The following is an 11917-nucleotide window of genomic DNA, read 5'->3' as shown; positions in this document are numbered from 1 at the left end:
AATAATAATAATAATAATAATAATAATAATAATAATAATAATAATAATAATGTAATAAGTCAAGCCCCTCATCCCACATATGGTGGTTTGCATTGACTTTTAGTAATTCTGGAGGGGAGTCGGTGAGAATGAGTGACATATTAGGGGTGGTTTGCTTGGTGGTTTTGTGGTGGATTATTGATTCGACGACATATTTACATTTAGGTGAAGATGTACGTGCTTAGTGGTGTTGATGATTGATGCGATGGCGGCAGAGGAGAGGTGATAGTGGTGGGAGTGTCACAAATCTGAGGTTGTTTTTGTGGGTTCAAAAGTAGTAGTTGTGATGATAGTGGTGAGGAGGGTGGTGCTGGTGGTGGCGGTGATAGTGGTGGACGGGTTTGTGGTGGGCGGTGGCTGTGTGAATGGTGTAGTGTTGGATGTATGTGTGAGTAGTAGCGAGGGGTATTATGATGAACAAGGGTATGTTAGCAACTTTGCAACTTAAAATTTACCGGTTAAGGGATCTATACTGATGCGTATAGCGGAAGTGGAATTCATTTTTGGACTGTTTTTGTGTTTTTGTTTGTGTAAGAATAAAGGGATATTTGTTTCGATATCTTGTGAAGAGATCGAACCAATGGGATATTTGCTATCGTTAGACCTATAACGATAACAATGGGGGAATTACTCGAAATGCGTCAAGTAATTCATCTTAAACTTCGGAACGCGTCCTTGGTTTAAGGCAAGACTCGAAACTCGTCGATCTTTAAGGGAAACATGATAAAGCCTCTCAAATTTCAATTCAATTTTCTTCAAACATGCCTGCCTTACAAATGAGAAGAATCAGCCCTTATATAGCCGAATTCTCCTTGGCCTCCAAGTCTAGTATTTATTGTTTACATGAGTTCCTAGGTGCCTAGTTTTTAGCTTTGACTTAGGAATAAAAATAGGCTAGACTTTGGTAGAAAACTAGGCAATGACAAAAAATTATGATGTAGAAACACTAGGTGGTTCTAAGAACCTAGCACACTGTGACACCCCCATACTCCAAGTGCCTTACCAGGACCACTCAGGTATAAAGATGTCACCATCTCGGTTTACCGAGGCAATGATAATCATAAGACAATAACGAAACAACATTTAAATAGTAATAGTTTACTGAATAATTTTAATCCAAACCAAATACCCAAAATACGGGTTACAAGTTCCCAAAACAACTATCTAAACAACTAACTGAAATATCTGACAACTACTCAAGCTACAGCGGAAAACTCTATCATCTGAAGGTGACACATCCCAGCTATCCCATGTATCTCGACTCATACCTACTCAACAACTGCTCACCATCCCCGAATGGATCACCACAGTTTTTAAAACAATAAACGGGGTCAGTACTAATCACACATTTTATATAACTCAACAATACAACAAACAACACAGCTCAATCGTCACAGATATACTCCGAACTCCATCATCAACTCTACAATACTGACTACACACTAAAGTGTGTAGCCCTGCTAGAGTACCCATCGCAACAGGGTACTCCTCGCCGCCAGTGGGGGACCCGCAGCCGTTCCCACCTAAGCCCCGCTCATCTCCGTCGAGCGATAAACCCAAATCCATTAATGTGCACATCCCTTCTGTGGCGGGTTCCATAAAAGGCGAATAATGGGCGTGAAGCCACTCCCTCAAGTGACTCCACTCAGCCAGGGACGCACCCCGAAGAACACAGACAGATACAATCAATCACAACTACTATCAACAACCAAATCCAACAACCGTCACAATAGGAATATGATAATATTCAACAATCACAAATCACAACCAACACATCATGTGACTAATACTGAGTAGGGAAACCCTACCTGGAATGCAATACAGTCAGACGGTCTCAACAACTGTTATCAAGAGGCCTCCTCTACGAATCCTCCTCCTAACATATGATCATACAATTACTAATAATCACAAAAGACAACAAAACCCCCAAACCCCTAAATTAGGGTTTAAACAACCTTAACGAAATACCATAAATACAGTATGTAGATCTTACCCTCGACGTAAGGAACACAAGAGTGTAAAGAACGATGAATTCCGACCTCTCAAGCTCCGGGATTTGTCAATAATGCGATGGATGCGAAGTACGTAGGTTGTAATCTATTTTCAAAGTAATTAGGTTTGTAAAAAGTGTTTTATGAAAGTGACGGAAAGGTTTAAATATTAATTCGCATTATTAACAAAACCCGACAAAACACTGCCCGTAAATCGGGCTACTCGATCGAGTAACTGATGTACTCGATCGAGTGCCGCCTACTCGATCGAGTACCAAGGCTACTCGATCGAGTACCCTACAGGTCAGAAACTATTTTAAAATGCAAAACACTCTTACTCGACAGAGTAAGGCCTACTCGATAGAGTACCCAGAGACTCATAAAACCGTAGTATTACAGTCTTCCCTCCTTAAAAAGAACTTCGTCCCCGAAGTTCAAACCACAACAAAACAAAGACATACTACTACACTCCCGACACAACAACCAAAACAAAAATCAACATAAAAACATGCTACTAACCAAACTCAACCCGACTCAACCACAACAAAACATACCGACACATACCGACACAACACCAAAAAGGATTAAAAACTCTTAAAAACTCTTTGCGATCATCTCCTACCCCCCTAAAAGAAACAAGGTTACGTCCTCTGCCTCCCATGTAGCTTCCTCAACCTCATGGTTAGACCAAAGGATCTTAAGCAAAACTGTCTCACCACTCCTAGTCTTCCTAACCTTCCGGTCCAGGATCTGCTTAGGCACCTCAAGATAAGACAATGACTCATCTAGCTCTATGCTCTCTGCCTCTAACACATGTGACGGATCGCTCACATACTTGCGCAACTGAGATACATGAAACACATTATGCACTCTCTCCAACGCAGCTGGTAAAGCCACACGATAAACAACCTCTCCAACCTGGTCTAAGATCTCATAAGGTCTGATGAACTTCTGACTCAACTTGCCTTTCTTCCCAAATCTCATAACCCCACGCATAGGAGACACTTTCAGAAGAACCTTGTCCCCAACCTGAAACTCTATATCCCGGCGATGTAGATCTGCATAACTCTTTTGTCTATCCTGAGCCGCTCTCATCCTTTCCCTGATCATCTTAATCTACTCAACCATCTCATGTACCATCTCTGGTCCTAGAACCAGTGTCTCAGCACTGTCGTCCCAACAAATTGGACTCCTACATCTCCTCCCATATAAGGCTTCAAAAGGTGCCATGCCAATACTGGTGTGATAGCTGTTGTTGTAAGAAAACTCAATCAAATCTAACCTCTGTTCCCAGCTACCACCAAAGTCCATCACACAAGCTCGTAACATATCTTCAAGAGTCTTGATTGTTTTCTCAGTCTGACCATCTGTCGTAGGGTGAAATGCTGTACTCATCTTTAAAGTTGTTCCCAAAGATTCCTGCAGTTATTTCCAAAACTTTGAGATAAATCTCGCATCTCTGTCAGATACTATGTCCTTAGGGACCCCATGTAACTTCAGCACATTCTTCTGATAAGCCATAGCTAATTGTGCCTTAGTCCATGTATCTTTCATTGGCACAAAATGAGTTGACTTGGTCAGTCGATCCACTATTACCCATATCATGTTGTTACCCTATTGACTCTTCGACAAACACACGATAAAATCCATAGAAATGGATTCCCACTTCCACTCAGATACCTCTAAAGACTGAATCTTACCTTGTGGTCGTCGCTGTTCCCCTGTAACTCTCTGGCATGTCAAACAACGGGCCACAAACTCATCTGTCTCTTTCTTCATCCCAGGCCACCAGAACGTGTTCTTTAAATCCTTGTATAGTTTGTCACCACCTGGATGTACTGAATACGGTGTACAATGTGCCTCTGTCATGATTGTCTTTTTCAGCTCATCATCATTAGGGACACACCACCTCCCATCAAACCTCAAACTACCATCTGAATGAATAGAGAATCTAGACACTGCCCCTTTCTCTACTCCAGCTCTCCACTCTACCATCTTAGGATCTAACACCTGTTTACCTCGAATATCATCATAAATATCAGGCTGTACTGTCAAATCTCTTATGGCATCCCCTCTCTGCATCATATGTATCCCAATCTTCCCCACCTCATCTCTCAACCTCATCAAAGATAAAGCTGTACACAAAGAATGTACACTCTTCCTGTTCAAAGCATCTGCAACAACATTGGCTTTCCCTTCATGGTAGATAATATCCATGTCATAATCGCCAATCAGCTTCATCCACCTCCTCTGTCTCATGTTCAACTCCTTTTGAGTGAAGATGTACTTGAGACTCTTGTGATCAGAAAATACCTTAAAGGTCGCCCCATAAAGGTAATGTCTCCAAATATTGAGAGCAAACACCACGACACCCAACTCTAGATCGTGTGTAGGATAATTCTCCTCATAAGGCTTCAATTGCCTAGAAGCATAAGTAATCACTTTACCGTTCTGCATCAACACACATCCCAACCCATTCTTTGAGGCATCTGTATAGACCTCAAAGTTCTCACTCCCTTCAGGTAATGCTAAGATAGGAGCTGTGGTCAAATGCTCCTTTAATGTTTGAAACGCCGTTTCACAACTCTCATTCCAACGAAACCTGTTCTCTTTCCTCATTAAAGCTGTCATAGGTCTAGCAATCTTGGAGAAATCCTTCACGAACCGTCTGTAATATCCAGCTAAACCCAAGAAACTCCTGATCTCAGCAACATTCTTTGGTGCTTCCCACTTGGTCACTGCCTCAATCTTTGTCGGATCCACAACTACCCCATCCTTAGAGATCACATGCCCCAGAAACGCAACTCTCTCTAACCAGAACTCACACTTGGACAACTAAGCATATAACTCATTCTCCCTCAAGGTCTGCAACACAATCCTCAGATGCTACTCATGCTCCTCCTTAGTCTTGAAATAGACTAAGATATCATCAATGAACACCACTACAAACTTGTCTAAAAACTGACTGAAGATTCTGTTCATCAAATCCATAAACACAGCCAGTGCATTAGATAACCCAAAAGACATCACCACATACTCATAATGGCCATACCTCGACGTGAAAGTTGTCTTTGGTATGTCCACCTCTCTAATCTTCACCTGATGGTACCCCAACCTCAAATCAATCTTGGAAAAGACTGATGCACCACTCAACTGATCAAACAGGTCATATATCCTTGGCAAAGGATACTTGTTCTTCACCGTCACTCGGTTTAGCTCCCTGTAATCTATACACAACCTCAAGCTCCCATCTTTCTTCTTCACAAAAAAAACTGGTGCTCCCCACAGTGATACACTAGGTCTAATGTATCCCTTATCTATCAGATCATCTAGCTGCTTTCTGAGCTCCTCCAACTCTTTAGGACCTATCCGGTACGGTGCCTTAGAGATTGGCCCCGTCCCCGGTTTCAAGTCAACCGTGAAATCTATCTCCCTCTTCGGTGGCAACCCCAGAATCTCCTCTGGAAAGACATCAGCAAACTCATCCACCACTAGTATCTGATCAACTGTCGGACTCTCTATCTGGTCATCTCTCACATGGCACAAGATCAAAGGACATCCCTTCCTCAGATAGGACTTCAAGGTCACAATTGCAATCAACGTAACTTTGGGTTTGACCACAAACCCACGATAAGACACACTAACACCCCTAGGACCTCTCAAAGACACTTTCTTTTGATGACAGTCTATCTTAGCTTTGTACTTTCCCAACCAATCCATCCCGGCTATCATCTCAAAACCGTCTAAAGGAAACTCAAGCAAGTCCACTGGTAGATCAACTTGCCCAACTATCATAGATACATCCCTATACAACCTCCCACATGATACAGACTCACCCAAAGGTATAAAAACTTTCTCACTTACAGACTCACATACCCTCAGACCCAACCGTTTAACATGACTCGAAGATATAAACGACTGAGACGCCCCCGAATTAAACAAAACAAAGGTATGAATACCGTTAACAAGAAAAGTACCAGTGATAACATGTGCGTCGTCCTCAACTGCTTTCTTGTCCATCATATACAGCTGTCCACTAGTCTTCTGTCCACCTCCATGGACAGTACTGGCTGAAGTGGTCGGCTTAGCACCCGACCCCTGATTGTTGTTTTTGTTCGTAGCTGGTTTCTGATAAGAATTACCACCATTGCGGTTACCTCCACCCTGGTTGCTCTGACCTCCCCGGTTTGACCATGACCCAGCCGGTCTGTTACTCGCATAACTCTGTGTCGGCCCCTGAGAATAGCTTCCCTGAGCCGATCTCTGAAAAGCTCCCGGTACACTCGTGCACTCATGTCTCTTATGGCCTACACCGCCACAGCCAAAGCAGGTCATCCCCCAACTACCACTACCGCTCCCTCGGCCACGCCCAAAGGAATTCCCAGCACTGAAGCCCGAGCCAGAAGAAAATGCTCTAGCCTGACTGTGGTTGCCTTTCTTGTAGTTAGATTGGCCACCACCCTCACTCTCAGCCTTCCTTTTCTCACTACCTCTCTCCCGGGCCATCTCCACCAACCTCTCAGCTCTCCCCCACCCTCTCATAAGCTTCCTTAACATCGTAAGGACTCCCACGGATAACTTTTCCATGATCCTGGGGGTCAACCCCCTCTCAAATCTCAGCGCTAGGTTCTCCTCACTCAAACCCATGTCCTCAGCATATCTAGACTTATCATTAAACTTCTTGTAGTACTCAGCTACCGACATATCAGATGTCATCCTAAACCCATCAAACTCCTCCCTCAGCTTACTCCTCATATGTTCAGGTACAAACTCTCTCCTCATAGCCCTTCCGAACTCTTCCCAAGGTATAGCAGGCAGACCCTGCTTCGTATACATCTCTCTAGCACTCCCTTTCACCTTGTCCCACCACTCACCAGCCACTTCCCTCAAGTAGAACGCAGCTTGTTCTACTTTCATCTCATCAGGACAATGTACCAGATCCAGAATGTTCTCCATCTCCCGATGCCAATTGTCAAGAAGAATTGGCTCCCCGGTCTCCTTATACTCTTTTGGGTTAAACCTCGCTATATAAAGACTGATCTTAGAGTGATCAACCTCCTTATCCTTTCCCACTCTCTTTAGGGCCTCCGTAAGAGCATCTTGATGCTCCAACATCTTAACTATATCGTCGATGTTCATGCTCTCAGCTCTTGCATACAAAGCGGTTTTCTTTGGCGGCATCTTGAAACTATATAAGAAAAGGTAGATATAAACATACATACCATAACCCAAAACACGAAAACACCCTGCTCAAGACCCACTCGATCGAGTGCCTAAACCTACTCGATTGAGTAGAGGCTACTCGATCGAGTGCCCAACATACTCGATCGAGTGCCCCGACTCCAGACCCAAAACAGACCTTCTGATCTCTCACATACTCGACCGAGTAGCCTGGCCACTCGATCGAGTGACCCCCTACTCGATCGAGTGCCCATATGTACTCGATCGAGTACCCAAAAACACGCTTCTGGTCATAAAAACGTCAAAATACCAACTCGATCGAGTCAGGCCCACTCGATCGAGTACTCCCTACTCGATCGAGTCATGCAGACTCGTGAATACTACCCGCATGTTATCTCACATAACCCAATATATTATGCATCTTCTTAATCTCAACATTATAACAATAACTACGCATGCAAATCTACGCAATTTCTCATACAATCAACAAAATTAGTCTACTTCATGTTATTAAATGCCACATAATAAACAACCATCATGCTTCTTTATGCAAACCAACATATAAACACACCCCACCAACTTCCAACTCTTCAATCACCATTTCAATCCTCCACTCCCAACATCCAACAACTCAAAACATATATCATTACTTTCACATATAAACTGACAAACACCACATACGACCTTGACATATACCCCCCATGTGACCGGTTCAAAATTGTAGGGCGAGTTCGCGACTTTAGGACGTCTCCAAAGCCTTTGCATTAGCTCCTACAACCATTACCCCGGGTTCATTTTAATTGACTCCCTATGTTCATTATATTCATTAGTTACGAGTTTCAGGATCGTCTCTCTGATACCACTTTGTGACACCCCCATACTCCAAATGCCTTACCAGGACCACTCAGGTATAAAGATGTCACCATCTCGGTTTCCCGAGGCAATGATAATCATAAGACAATAACGAAACAACATTTAAATAGTAATAGTTTAGTGAATAATTATAATCCAAACCAAATACCCAAAATACGGGTTACAAATTCCCAAAACAACTGTCTAAACAACTAACTGAAATGTCTGACAACTACTCAAGCTACAACGGAAGACTCTATCATCTGAAGGTGACACATCCCAGCTATCCCATGTATCTCGACTCATACCTGCTCAACAACTGCTCACCATCCCCGAATGGATCACCATAGTTTTTAAAACAATAAACGGGGTCAGTACTAATCACACAATTTATATAACTCAACAATACAACAAACAACACAGTTCAATCGTCACAGATATACTCCGAACTCCATCATCAACTCCACAATACTGACTACACACTAAAGTCTGTAGCCCTGTCAGAGTACCCATCACAACAGGTTACTCCTCGCCGCCAGTGGGGGACCGCAGCCGTTCCCACCTAAGCCCCGCTCATCTCCGTCGAGCGATAAACCCAAATCCATTAATGTGATCCCTTCTGTGGCGGGTTCCATAGAAGGCGAATAATGGGCGTGAAGCCACTCCCGCAAGTGACTCCACTCAGCCAGGGACGCACCCCGAAGAACACAGACAGATACAATCAATCACAACTACTATCAACAACCAAATCCAACAACCGTCACAATACGAGTATGATAATATTCAACAATCACAAATCACAACCAACACATCATGTGACTAATACTGAGTAGGGAAACCCTACCTGGAATGCAATACAGTCAGACGGTCTCAACAGCTGTTATCAAAAGGCCTCCTATACGAATCCTCCTCCTAACATATGATCATACAATTACTAACAATCACAAAAGACGACAAAACCCCCAAACCCCTAAATTAGGGTTTAAACAACCTTAACGAAATACCATAAAAACAGTATGTAGATCTTACCCTCGACGCAAGGAACACAAGAGTGTAAAGAACGATGAATTCCGACCTCTCAAGCTCCGGGATTTGTCAATAATGCGATGGATGCGAAGTACGTAGGTTGTAATCTATTTTCAAAGTAATTGGGTTTGTAAAAAGTGTTTTATGAAAGTGACGGAAAGGTTTAAATATTAATTCGCATTATTAACAAAACCCGAGAAAACACTGCCCGTAAACCAGGCTACTCGATCGAGTAACTGACGTACTCGATTGAGTGCCGCCTACTCGATAGAGTATCAAGGCTACTCGATAGAGTACCCTACAGGTCAGAAACGATTTTAAAATGAAAAACACCCTTACTCGACAGAGTAAGGCCCACTCGATAGAGTACCCAGAGACTCATAAAACCGTAGTATTACACACACGACTTTCTCACGGCTTCCACACGGGTCCAATGCATCTTCTCTACGGCCTTTCACGGTTTAAGGAGTTTCCTTGAGGGTTTTGGATCCCTGAGTCGAGATCACGCGTCATTCTCTCCTTCTTCAAAAAGAATCGTCCTGATTCTTGGACCTAAGATATGGGTTATACAAAGTCGATTAACCCTCGAACTACCTCGCTCGAGTTTAACCTTTGAATTCCAATCGCAATCGGAAATTCAACCAACATTTTGACTTTGACAAACCTTACCCTTTTCTCCAACGCCTTCCATCTTTTTTTTTTTTTTTGCAACCGTCACGCCTTGAATAACAAGTTTCTAGAACTTTGCTCCTGAGATGTAAAACCGATTAACCCTCGAACTACCTGCTTGAGTTTAACCCTTGAACTCCAATCGCAATCGTAAATTCAACTAACAACTATGTTTTGACACGCCTAGGACCGTCTAGATTTAGGAAAATCAAGAGCCGAAGCTCTGATACCATTTGATGCGTATAGCGGAAGCGGAATTCATTTTTGGACTGTTTTTTTGTGTTTTTGTTTGTGTAAGAATAAGGGGATATTTGTTTCGATATCTTGTGAAGAGATCGAACCAATGAGATATTTGCTATCGTTAGACCTATAACGATAACAATTGGGGAATTACTCGAAACACGTCAAGTAATTCATCTTAAACTTCGGAATGCGTCCTTGGTTTAAGGCAAGACTCTAAACTCGTCGATCTTTAAGGGAAACATGAGAAATCCTCTCAAATTTTAATTCAATTTTCTTCAAACATGCCTGCCTTACAAATGAGAAGAATTGGCCCTTATATAGACGAATTCTCCTTGGCCTCGAAGTCTAGTATTTATTGTTTACATGAGTTCCTAGGTGCCTAGTTTTTAGCTTTGACTTAGGAATAAAAACTAGGCTAGACTTTGGTAGAAAACTAGGCAATGACAAAAAAACTAGGATGTAGAAAAACTAGGTGGTTCTAAGAACCTAGCACACGGCTTTCTCACGGCTTCCACACGGATCCAATGCATCTTCTCTACGGCCTTTCACGGTTTAAGGAGTTTCATTGCGAGTTTTGGATCCCTGAGTCGAGATCACGCATCATATACCATAGACTAGAAAAACATAAAATAGAAATTGTATAGAATTAGGTGAAATGAGTAAGTACTAATTAATCGTACACAAATAAATCGTTACAAAACAAGTTGCCTAATTGGTAACAATAAGACTTATTTAATATAAAGAGGGGTGCTATCAACCTTTTTTTTCCGACCTTCTCTCCAACTTTCTCCTTTCGCTCTCTCACAACCAATTAAATTAATATATATCGGGTGGGGTCACAGGACAAGTAGAAGAAGCAAAATAAACGATATTTTAATCGGTTGTGAGAGGAGATTGTAGAAGAGAAGGTTGAAAGGAGAAGGTAGATAATATTTCTCTAATATGAATATGTGTCTTAGTAAAAATTGGTCAAATAACCCCTACTTGCTTAGATAAATAAACTTTTTGCTAATTTGAATGTTTTTATCTTATGTATGATAATTGACCCGTCTTAAAGTTAAGATGTATATGTAAATATCCCATCTTGAGGTATAAGACGCATATGCAGATATGCCCGTATTAAATGAGAATGTTTGAATCTAAAAGCTGGACTGCTGGAGGCCACTAGTTTTATGCTCGTACAAAAAATGTACTTGAGCGTGATTAAGTGTTCAATACCGTGACAATATAAATAGTCATATTTGGAGATTTGAATATTTGATAAATATTAGATTTGAATATCAGATAATATACAACCGTATTTTATCAGAATTATATTAAAGGTACTAGTTTGAATGTCCGTGCGTTGCAACGGGGTAATTAACTTATTTATAATGCAAAAAAAAAAAAACGTTGTAAGGGTTTAATGTTTACATTCTATGTCTAATGATTAGTTTACATATTATTAAAATATCTCTTTAAAAAAAATAAAAGATTAATATATACGTGGGTTAACTCTTATTTATAATCATATAATCACCCACCTTATACTAATCTTTTGATGTGGGACAATTCTTCTATTCATAAGTAATATATTCACCAAACTTGGATTTTTTTCTGATGTGGGACAATTCTACTATTTATACGTAATATATATTCATCAAACCTGCATTGTTTTTCAATGTGGGACAAATAACATACTCAGAATTACATCATCTTTTTTGCACTTAGTTCGACAACCAACCAGATCTCGAATACCGAATACAGACAATTACTACTCATTATATCTAATAGTTATATTTAAATTTAATAATATGATCAAGTACTCTCCATTAATATTTGTACGTTGTTTTTCTTCAAAAAATTTTTAACATAATTTAGATACGGAAATTTCCCGTGTTACCCCTTAATTTTGTCATATTTTCTATGTTACCCCT

The sequence above is a fragment of the Silene latifolia genome, unplaced genomic scaffold (assembly GCF_048544455.1).
Source record: "Silene latifolia isolate original U9 population unplaced genomic scaffold, ASM4854445v1 scaffold_124, whole genome shotgun sequence".
Classification (NCBI taxonomy): Eukaryota; Viridiplantae; Streptophyta; class Magnoliopsida; order Caryophyllales; family Caryophyllaceae; genus Silene; species Silene latifolia.
The sequence above is the reverse complement of the archived record's forward strand: the minus strand, read 5'-3'. Positions refer to the sequence as shown.